We start from the raw sequence: 12,233 nt of genomic DNA, 5'->3' as shown, positions 1-12,233 counted from the left end.
AAAATGTGCGGTTAGATTCCTTGTTTTTGGATTGTCTCTCAGGTGCTTAGTACCTTCTAAGTATATATATAATTATATAAAAAAAAAACAATTCCACTGTTTTCAAGAGCTAAGCAAAGATTACTATGAATGGATATTATTTAATTTCTATTTGTGACAGAAGATTTAATTATTGGAAATACAACAAGCAATATTAAATATATTAGAAATAGAAATATAGGTATATTATCCTTTACAAATCAAAGTCCATTCCGAATTCATATTTCCCATTTACGCGACCTAATCTAACTGCTCTAACCAAAACTCAGAACACCAAAACGTGAAATAAGAATTCGCGTAAAATTTTCCACCGCTGTTCATCTTAATTAAGTTTTGTTATTTTTTTACTCACAGTACAAGCGAGAAGTGTTTTATTTTTTTTATTCGGGATGCTGTTTTTTAAATGTTTTTTTTTTTTTTTACTGACTTTAAAAAGAAGAGGATTCTTATTTATTTATTTATACTTTATTTTACAGAAAAATTACAGTTTTAATTTATTTTGAATGAAATTGGTTTTTATTAGTTTTTTTTTTTTATTTTTTACTGACTTTAAAAAGAAGAGAATTCTTATTTATTTATTTATACTTTATTTTTCAGAAAGATTACAGTTATAATTTATTTTAAGAATTAATGAATGAATTCTATTTTCGTATTAGAGGCATGCGATGTCTTCATTCACAAATCAAAGATTTGGATACTTAGATTTTGATCGTTTATACAGAGAAATTTTATATTTATTATAAAATCTTGAGTATTTTACAATCTTTTAGAGTTCCGAGAAAAAAATGTTTTAGTTCTTTTGATAAAGGCTTCTTTTATTTTCATAACAGATTATTATCAATATATTTTTCATCGTTTATGTTTATTTATATATCCTTATATATATTTATACTATTGTATGTATCTCTATATATATTTAAATATAACAGAATTTTCATCGTGCCTGCGATCACGATCGAACTGTTTATAACTCTTCTCCAATGAAAGGCTGCCTGAAAGAAATAGTTTTTAGCAATAAAGCCACCTATTATTTTCTCAGTGTTAAAATTTCTTGTCATTGTTTGTATTTTATATTGGTATCTTTTCGAGGAAACAATAAAGAGTACCTGTCTTTTTATGCCGCAAAAATATTTTTGTCCCGCAAAAAATAGTGACTTGCATTGCATCAAAATAAATAGGCAATCAATACGGAATCAATCCCTATTGACTGCAAAACGAACAAACAAAATCGCTTCAGAACTGGCCAGTATATCGCGTAATAAACAAATTAAAAAATAAATGCGAATATAGAACGTTCTCTTTTTAAAATCGCTGAGACTGGCGTAATAAACAAATTTATTTATTTATTAGAAACCAACGGCGTTACAGTTAAGATTTACATACTAGTATTTAAAATATTAAGGCTAATAACAGGTTTCTTATTATTATAAAACTACAAATTTGGTTTGCGCAAAAAAGGAAAAGTACAATGCAGACATTCAATCATAAGACACTCAAATACAAATATTTACCAATGCATGTATGTTACAGTATATTCAGTACTGCTATATTTATTTTATACATAAATACAAAAGAGTTTGCATGAATACACTAATTAAAAAATAAATGCGATTAAAGAACGTTCTCTTTTTAAAATCGCTGAGAAAATTTAAATTATTTTAAAGTGTAAAAAGAAAGAATATTACGGTGAGAAGATTATGTTATAAATGTAAAGCGTAATATGATGTTAGTGAGTGGCATTCAACGCATTAAGGTTTTATGTTTGTATATGACGTTTTATGAACGAAATCTGTTCTCTCAACGCCGGCTAAAATTATTTTGGTGCGGTTGGTGAAATTGTAATTAGGTGGGAAACTAGACGTTAGTTTTGCATAGCTTTTGCGCTAGATAATTAACACGTAGCGTATTTATCGTTTATTTCAATAGAATATAATATATATATTTAATACCAAGTAGGAATATATGTACATTTATACTATTGCGTATATTTTATCTCTATATGTATTTAAAATAACAAAATTTTCATCGTGCTTCCTATAAAAATTTTTTATAACTACTACTCTCCATCCAAAGGATGCTTGAAAGAGATCGCTTTTAGCGATAAGGCCGCCCATTGTTTTCTCATTGTGATTATTTCTTGTAATTGTTTATATTTATAATAAGTTTATTATTGTAATCTTTTGGAGGAAACAATAAAGGGTATCTATCTATTTATCTATTAACATTATTGTTTTTCTTTTTTTAATAGTTACACAGCTATCGTCTTTTTTCTTTCTCCTCTACCCAAAGGTTGTCTGGAAGAGATTGCCTTATCCATAAGACCGCCTTATGTACTCCATAAATTATATCTATTTATCTTTGTTTTATTCCTTAAATGGTGCAATAAAGAGTACATAAATAAATAAAAATAATACATTATCCGGTATGATATTAATTATTTTCCATTTATATAATTAGGTATTTTTTTATCTAATATATAAATCTATTCTAATGCTATTTGTATGTTAATATCTCATTTATGATGTGATACTGCCTAGTAGTTTGTTGAATTCAAGTTTTTGGAAAAAAGCAACAGCCAAGTGTTCTATACGTTCTTCTTAGCTGAAACTGGATTCCGAACAGGTGATATAATAAAAAAAAATAATAATAATAACTAATCAAAAAATGTTTAAATTAAAATTTACTTGAATAAAAATACTTCTTTCTTTCTCTCTATAATGTTTTGTAGCTTGTAACTATAGATAAATGAAACAATTCATCAGAATACACTAATATAAAATCGGATAGACAAATGGTAGAATACATAAATAGAAGCAAAGTTTGAAGGTTGGCAATACTTTGATTTATATTATATAAAGAAAATTATACCAATTTTGATAATATCCTAAATCAATTATATAATATAGGTGATTGTCTAAAAAGTAAATGCGAATCGAAGACTTAAGCGGCCCCGCAACATTGCCATAGAATCCAATATCTCCTTATTGGCTTACTCCCCGCGTCTCACATTGCAATGATTTGGCAATTTTGTTCAAGACTCCTCCGAATACTCCCGTTCTATTGTGAAATCAAACGCGGAATACGATTTTGTTTCTTATCGTAATGCAAACGGAATATGTAAATTTCATTAAATTGTTGTGACGCTGAGTAGAATTTCAATATAATTTAGTATTTAAAAATGGAATAGTATTGAAACAATTTTTTTTATCAGATGTTATTACCATTTATGTATCAATATTTTATTTAATGATGGTATTTGTTTACAAATGATTTGTTTCGGGTAATTTATTTGAATTTTGTTCAACCAGATTCAGAATGAACTTTGGTAATATGTAAAAATAAGCGTAGTAAGACTCGCGCTAATGTCACAGCCGCTTATGACTAATGGTCCCGGATGCTCACGAAACTAGTCGAACACTCGACTAAAATATATAAAAGTGATGGAATTATAAGAGTTTACAAAAAGTGTGGTTATTTTGATGAATAATAATAAAGAGGTATAAAAATATAGAGATATATGTAATTTTATTATTTCTGTTTTATTTTATTTTGTTCTTTTTTTTACACATTTAAAAATACACAATAATTTCTTCATGGTGGGCAACGCGCGTGTAATGCCCCTGTGCAGTCGTCCATAGGCTACGGTATCTGTTTACCATTAGGTAGGCCGTATGCTTGTTTGCCACCTCAGTGATACAAAAGAAAATGCAATTATTTTAAATATATATACCATTAAAGCTTTGTAATAATGTTATTATCAGAATAAATTGTATCAGTTATTAAATATTAATTTATTATGCATTTTGTTACTTATTTATGAATTTATAGGATATATTTTATTAATAAAATACAAATTATTTTAAATAATCACGTCATTAAGGCTTCGTAATGACCACATTATGGGAAGATTAATATTTAATTAATAGTAATATTTGTATGACATTTTCACGCAGTGATACATACTTACCATATTCCAATAAAAAAAAAAATGGCCATATTTTTTACAAACAGTTTTTGTTATTGTATCAGCCATTGACTGTCCACTGCCGAACATTGTCTTTCCCATAGGGGGATTTTCCAGTAGTTGCCATGCTTGGCAAGCGGGTTGACAACCGAAATTAGATTTTTGGTAATGTTTTAAGAGAGACGCTGTTGCCAATTTCTTCATAATAAGCTCCCTCAGTCGCCTGTTACGACATCCACAGGAAAGGAAGGGCTGGCCTATACTATGTCAGTAATTATCAGATGTCTATATCAATTGGTCACATAATCTTAAAAATAATTAATTTTATTTTACTGAACTAGGTTGTATTTTGCGAAAGTCCATATCACTAGTTAGTTGATTTTTTTTTTGATGGGTGAAAATGGTATAGTAGCCCCGCCTGCGCTAACGGAATACGCTGGCGGAGCACCAGTGAAGGGTGATAGATGGGAATGAAAACAGGCCAGTTAGCCCATCATGATGAATTCATCAGGAATTAACCACGATAGTTTCCAGGGAGAACCGCGAGGAGGTCGACTTGGTTGGGTATATTGCTAGCAATGGGATTCTCAATCTCTATTACTAACAATCCCTTTCCCCCCTAGTTAGTTGATTAGAATTATTTTGTTTAATTCCGCTACCATCAGTTTGTGTGTGATTGCCAACACTCGAAGATTGACCACCAATATTACTACCAAAAGTTCTAAAAGTTTCCATATTAGCAATCAATCTCCGATTACCATTATGTTCACGCACGTTTTGCGACACGTGTTTCACCACTAAACGAAGCATCTTCAGGCAAATTAGATCGCTGCTCGTAGCCGTCCCTATCAACTGTTCGGCAGACAAACTGCGAAAGCAAAAAAAAAAAATAAACCAAGAACAATTCAATGCTAAGACTAATTCAATTTCTCAGGACGTCTACAGTAATTAGTTTTAGAGTTTAAAATGTTTTCATGAATCTTAACTTGCTCAAGTCTTTAGGCAGTTATAATTAGTATAATTACAGAACAAGTGTAGGCGAGAGTATTTTATTTATCTTGGAACGCGAAACGCTGGATAATTCAGTTCTTATTCTCCGAAGAGGCGTCGCTTACACATTTCCTTAATTTGTAAACGACGTGCTAATAATATGGCGTAATGTAACATTAACTTTAATTGCTACTGATATTATAAATGTGAAAGTAAATTTATAAATAACTAGCGGCCCGGTACGTGCTTCGCTACGTATAAAGTGAAATAATAAAAAAAAATATTTTTACATCAAATTCATTTATTCAAACAAAAAAAAAACTGTCAACATTGAAAAAAGAATCAATTTGACCGCACAATCCCTATCTTAAAAAAAGTTTGAATTTGACATAAAAATTCCCATTAGCAAAATGATCTGCCATTTATTGAATTCATTTGTTACAAAATGTGATAAATGAAGAACCGCTCGACCGATTTTGTGCAAACTTCACATAAACTATCTACTAAATAGTCCGAACAAAACCTAAACATTTGGTTTGGATAGGTGAGCCCGTTCTTGAGTTATAAAATTACAACGAAAAGTGGCATTAATTTTTATATATATAGATAATACAAGTAAATCCAAAGATACTAAGTGACAGCCTACAAATACTCAATATTCATACTAAGCAAACATACCTATTAAAAGGACATAATCTTAAATATCTGCCACAGAGGGGGCGGGAATTGTTAGTAAACTACCAGTCCCATTGCTAATATATACCATGTCAGGTCGATCTTCAAGTGGTCCTCCTGGATTCCACTGTGATGAATTCCAAGTGTATTCATCACGATGGGCTAACTGACCTGCCTTTTCATTCTCCCCTTAACATCTCTCACTGGTATACCGTTACTGTTAGCGCAGGTGTTAGCGTAGTCCGAGGGGAGGGGGGCTACCATTCCATTATCGTCCATTAAAAAAAAAATACCTGCCACATCTCCAGAAACTTTCTCACCTCCTTTATCATTATATCTTCCTTCCTTGAAACCTCTCTCACGCTTGGTTAAAACCCGTGTGGGTGAGTTAACCTTCTACACACAAAGAGAAAAAAAAAACAAAAACAGTAATAAAAACGTAAAAGTAATATATATAAAGGGTTGGATCAACTTCCTGTTTCCTAATGGTTTTTGGGATGGATTTTTCGAGAAAGCCAGCAAATTAGCCGAGAATAAAGTAAAATTATATATGTGATAAATAAATGTTTATTTTCTACAATGACACTTCATTTTACTTTTTACAAAACAGAAAATACAAAGTTTGCTATTGGGTTTGGACAGAATCAGTACTAGGATACCGCGTGTTACGACAATATTGCTTGTTTCCTTAGAACCTGTCAGTGCCTTAACGGTTTAACCAATCACTATGAAATTTGGTATACATGTACTGTATGGAATGAAGAAGGGTACAGACTAGTTTTTTCTTAGTTAGTTAATATATTACGCAGATAAAGTCAGGTAAACGCTAGTTACAAGTAAATTCTTTTTTAAACGACTTTCAAGAGAAGGATTAGTCAGAATTTTTGGGGACCATGTTATGCGATTATACCGCTAATTTCTGAATCGATTTGCACAATTTTTATTATAATCAGTTCTGTTATGTGTTGGTCTATTATTTATTGTATGACAACTGAAGCTACCGTCTTATGTAGAACAAAAATCTGCTTTTTTTGAAAATCTATATCATAGAATACATTGTAACGCTAGAGATACCATTCATGCGTTCTTAAGGATTATGGTTTTAAGTTTCCAAAAATTACAAGGTAATTTTACTGCGATATCTCACTCTTCAAATTTAAACACAGCCACGACAACTAATTTATGGCAAAGACATGAGCCATATAGAAATACACGCCGGATGGTCTCGATGTAGAATTGGCCACCCCTTCCTTCCCCGTGAGTGTTGCAAGAGCCGATTAAGGAACTTAACGGTCGATGGATGGCGTCCTTCTTAAAACATCACCAAAACCTAACTACAGTTGTAAACCCGCCTACCAAACATAGCAACTACTAACAAAACCCTCAATAGGAGGCCTATGTTCAGCAGTGGACAGTTAAGGGCTGATCTCACCCTTCAAATTGAAATAGTTATAAAAGCACAGCTAATTTACGACAGAAATACCTATGAAAATAGCACATTGCACAAAGTTCTCTTCTTGTAAAATGTCACAGAGTAAGTGCAGTGGTTTATCGGAAGACACGTAGCGTGTTTATTTTAAAATTGAAGGAAAACGATGGCGCCAAAGCTTACGCTCGCGAGTGGTTCAAGCAAAATGTTTGCGACAAAACAGTGCACTTTGCATGGATTTCCTGCGCCTTAATTACCATTCTTTGACGGGACAATTTCAAAGGGCGAACGACAAAAGCACACCACAAAGGAATGATTTGTTTACGTCGCTGCCCTTCTTTGTTGGTGCCACGTAAAAAACTGAAAGCCCCCGGATGAAAATGTCGGCTGTTGCTGAGTGAATTTAATTGTTCGTGGGAGTCTTCCTTTTTTTTTACTCTTTTATTTTTATTTACACAGTTCGCGCTGTTCGCGTATCGTTTTAAATGATAAATTGAATGTGGTTAGGAGAACGTGAGGTTTTTGTGATGCCAAGAGAAATGTCGGTGCCGCTTCGTGTTGCTGGCCATTTTTCATTTGTGCGTAATGTAAGTACATTAGCAATTATATTAAAAAAAAAAAACCCTAGCTGTTACCGTCGGCTTCTTCGACGCAGAACTTTTTATCGCTCACGTGGGAAATCTGGGTAACTCTGCTTCTTGTTTAGGCGTGTTGTATCTTAATAGCTTTTACCCGCGACTTCGTCTGCGTGACCGGAATATGTTCATTGACCGAGATAGAAATTAATCTATATTCTTCTTCTTGTATAGTACGTGTAAACCAAATTTTATAGTGACTGATTAAGCTATTAAGGAGCTAAAAGGTAACAATGGTAAAGAGACAAGTCTCTTACCATGACTTTTGGGCTTACGGATAAAGTTGGAACAATTGTTAGAAACAATAAACATAATTCATTGATTACATTTATCTTTTTTTTAACTAAGTACGTGTAATAGGTTTCTAGTTTTTTTGTACAATATTTTATTTTTTATACAGCAATGTAAATTTCTAAAAGAATTATTTCAAAATTATCGAAGATTTCGTATACTTTATATATAAAAATATAGACCAATTTAAATTTGTTTCCATTTGAAATCGCTTAAAAAGTTGAAATATTATTGCAGATTACGGAGAAAATCTTGGAGTAGGAAGTGCACGAACACAATAGATCGCTTGATTCAATAGTACTTCACTCGTAATCGAGTTTGTGGCGTAATTGAGTAAATATTGATGGTAATTCTGGCGACCATGTTGCTTTACGTAAAGTCCCCAGATCGATATCCGCCCTGTAATTGGATAACATGAAATTATCCACGGTACTGTATTTAAAAATATTTTTCATAGATTTACGAGGTTTCAAGTATCGTAAGAAAGAAACTACACAATCGAGACGGTTGGACAAGTTTTTTTTTCCTATAATTTCGCCTAAAGATGAACTAATGAGTTTGACTGAAGAAGCATGAAAGTAAGATGCTGTAGAGATGAGAGCTCTGAGAAGTATGTGTAGTATTATATTAAAAAATAGAGTAAGAAAGAGTATGATTAGAGAGAACTGTGTACTGAAAAACGATGTAGTGACAAAAACCGAAAAAGGAATGTTGCGTTGGTTTGACCATTTGGAGAGGACGGATGAAAGAAGAAGAAGACGGACGTATATCGACCAAAATAAGCGACGTGCTGAGGAAGGGCCAAATTAAAAGTACCCTGTAACCAGCAAGCGTGTATGAAACGATTGATGAATGTGGAGGAAGCGAAAGAGGTTTGTTTAAATCGAAGCATTTGGCGTTCTATTGTTTTTGCTTACCCTAATGGGAGACAGGTGTAACAGATATATATATAAGATAGTAGGTTTATTTTATAACGTAAGCAAAGCTACGGAAAATAGCTCATTTACAATATCAATAATGATTCTTTTTATATACGAATGTGGCAAACAAGCGTATAGTCCGTCTGATAGTAAACGGTCACTGCAGCCTATGGACGCCTTCTACACTATCTATCGCGTATATCACTGATTCTAAAGAAATTTTAAAATACATTTTTTGATAAATCCCATATTGTCTCTCTCTCTCTTCAGTCGTACACTCTTGACAGAGTGGTCGTGGTTTTTATAATGACAGTGGATTTTTGATGAGGCTCTCCTTCGCAACTGAGGTCCTCGCAATGCATCTCCATCTACTTCTGCTCATAGCCGAGCGAGAGCATTCAACAATAGACTGCTGTGTGGACGTTTTGATGAGGTCAGTCCATCGCGTTGGTGATGTACCCCGAGAACGCTTGCCTTGTACCGACGCTTGGATAATTATACGCTCCCATATTGTAGTCTCTAGGAAAAACCTCAGCAGGGAGCTTATTCCACAACCTGGAAGTTCGCCGGAAAATCCTCTCCCTCCTCTGAAACCGCACTGTTACTTTGGCAAGTTATTTTAGCCCATAATATTATTCTATTAATTATAATTACATGATAATTATGGTTAACTAAATAATTAGAAGTGTTTAAACCAACATTCTCGGAAGCCTCCAGTATGCTTATTCAGTAAATTTGGTTTACACATTTAATTTTGCAATGTTATCAATTGACGATGGAATTAATTGATTTGAGTAAACAAATGTTGTTTGTGCAGCTTACATTCGATTCTGAATTACAGATTTCGTATTAATTGTTATATAAGTATTCAAATATATTCAAGATGTTATTAGAAATTTAAACAACATACTATGAAATCTTGTATCGTCATTTCAGCCATTAACTGTCCACTGCTGAACGTAGGCGCAGAAAAATTATGCTTGGATTTATGTTTTTTTTTTAATAATTTCTTTCTTTTATATATTTTGCTTTTTGTTTTTTTTTTTGTTGCTTTTTTTATCTTCATTCTTTTATCTCTTTTAATGTGTATTATGCGTATGTTTGTGTTGTTATTTGTGTGCTGTATCTATATATATATATATATATATATATATATATATATATATATAAACAGATAGATAATTTAAATACTCTCTTATAGGTCTCCCCTATAAGAGTGTAAAATGTTCTAGACTAGCATATAATATATGCTAGTCTTTTAGTCTTTTATCTAAATGTAAGAATCAAAATATCTTCTTAATAATAATTTAAATTGAAAAATGTTTGTAATTCGTTCTGGAAGGAAATTGTGTGAGATTTTATAATAAAGCGAGGAAAATTTATTCTGATCTAATCAGGATATATTTTGGCGAAAGAATTGAAGCTAAGAAGGGAAAACTGATTAGCATTATTATAGTAGGCGAAAAGGGATTGTTGGTAATGGTTGGTAATGAGTATAAGTCTCATTGCTAGCAATATACCTTATCAGGTCGACTTCCACGCGGTTCCGCCTGGTAAGTATTAGTTAATTTGTCACGATAGACCAATTAACCTGATTTCATCCTTACCTGCTTTTATCCTTCACTGGTGCTCTGTCAGCGTAAAGCTATGGCGAAGATGGGGATACCGTTCTGTTTCTATGCATAAAAAAAAACTTTATTATTGTTTCTCAGAGTAATGTTACATACATATGTTTTAACTATAAATTTATAATGTTTACTAGCTTTTACTCGCGACTTCGTCCGCGTGGCCGGGGTTTGTTGACTAACTGGATCAAAAAGTAGTCTATATCCTTCTCCATCCCATATAGGACGTGTATACTAAATTTTATAGTGATTAGTTAAGTCTTTAAGGCGCTATAAGGTACTCCGTTTCATATTTATAATATTAGGAAGGATTTAAACGAAATACTTTATTTAGGATTATATATTAATAAACTACTGTAATTATTTTCATTATAAGTACAGCGGTTGAAATTGCTAATTTTTTACGAAATAAAATTTTCCGACCGTAACTGAAATAAAAATTAAAAAAAACTAAATTTCTTACAAAAAAGCCGTGTAACAAAATCAGTTGTTTTGTGCTAAATACTAAACTACCATCCCTGTTTAAACTTTCCCAATATGCTCAATAGGGTGAGACGGTATTTCACGCCAGAAAACCGCCTGAAACTGTATAAAGCTCAAGTGAGGCCACACATGGAATACTGTTCTCACCTGTGGGCAGGAGCGCCACAGTACCAACTCCTTCCGTTAGACCGCATTCAAAGTCGGGCAGCTCGAATTGTTGACGATCGGTGTCTTACTGTCCGGCTCGAACTGAAGCTGCGTAGAGATGTTGCATCTCTGTGCATCTTCTACCGAATTTATCATGGGGAGTGCTCTGAAGAATTGTTCGGATTGATACCTGCTGCAGATTTTCACCATCGTACAACCCGCCATAAACTAAAATTTCATCCCAACCATCTGGACGAGTGGAGGTCCTCCACCGTGCGTTTTTCAAGGCACTTTCTTCCACGCACAACCACTCTTTGGAATCAACTTCCAGCAGCAGTATTTCCGAACCGATACGACAACATAACCTTCAAGAAAAGAGCATATTCCTTTTTAAAAGGCCGGCAGCACACCTGCAATGCCGTAGGTGTTGTGGGTGACCATGGGCGGCGGTAGTCACTTACCATCAGGTGAGCCGCATGCTCGTTTGCCCCCTGTGTTGTAAAAAAAAAAAAAAAAAACTATTGGCAAGGCCCCCCAATTGGGGGAGGTCTATATTCATCAGCGGACAGTTGACAACTGGTATGATGATGATATGATGACTAAACTAATGAACCGATTTTGATAGAATTTCAATGGGGCTAATCCGTAAGTATATCCTTTAGGATATGAAAAGAATGTTCTAAATCTGTTTACAATTGATGGAGTTATGAGGTAACAAACATGACAAAAAATACGATCGAATTGAGAACTCACTTCTTTTTGAAGTGGCTAACCCACTTTAAATAAAATACAATTCTGTACAATTTCAAATAAAATAAAAACGGATGAATTATCAGTAAAAGACAATGATGTCTATTCAGCTGATTTGCACAAACCACTTTTGTCTCACGTCGTATTATTAGTTTCCACTTCCGCAATCAGCACAATGATTCTAATTAGCGTTGCGGTTTGTAAGCATACAAGTGTTTGCTCCAGCCCCTATCTCGACGACAAAGGCCATTCTGACTTGCCATTCGCCTTGAACGTTTGTAGAAT

At 33.1% G+C, this 12,233-nt stretch overlaps 1 protein-coding gene across 2 annotated transcripts in view; it reads left to right on the top strand.

The window, feature by feature from the left end:
• LOC113523102 (glutamate receptor-interacting protein 2) overlaps positions 1-12,233 on the top strand; it is a 465,085-nt gene that overhangs the window by 141,598 nt on the left and 311,254 nt on the right. The window lies entirely within an intron of this gene.

Source organism: Galleria mellonella, unplaced genomic scaffold (assembly GCF_026898425.1).
Source record: "Galleria mellonella isolate WM207_F2 unplaced genomic scaffold, CSIRO_AGI_GalMel_v1 utg117, whole genome shotgun sequence".
Lineage (NCBI taxonomy): Eukaryota > Metazoa > Arthropoda > Insecta > Lepidoptera > Pyralidae > Galleria > Galleria mellonella.
This window is presented reverse-complemented; position numbering and strand designations above follow the sequence as displayed.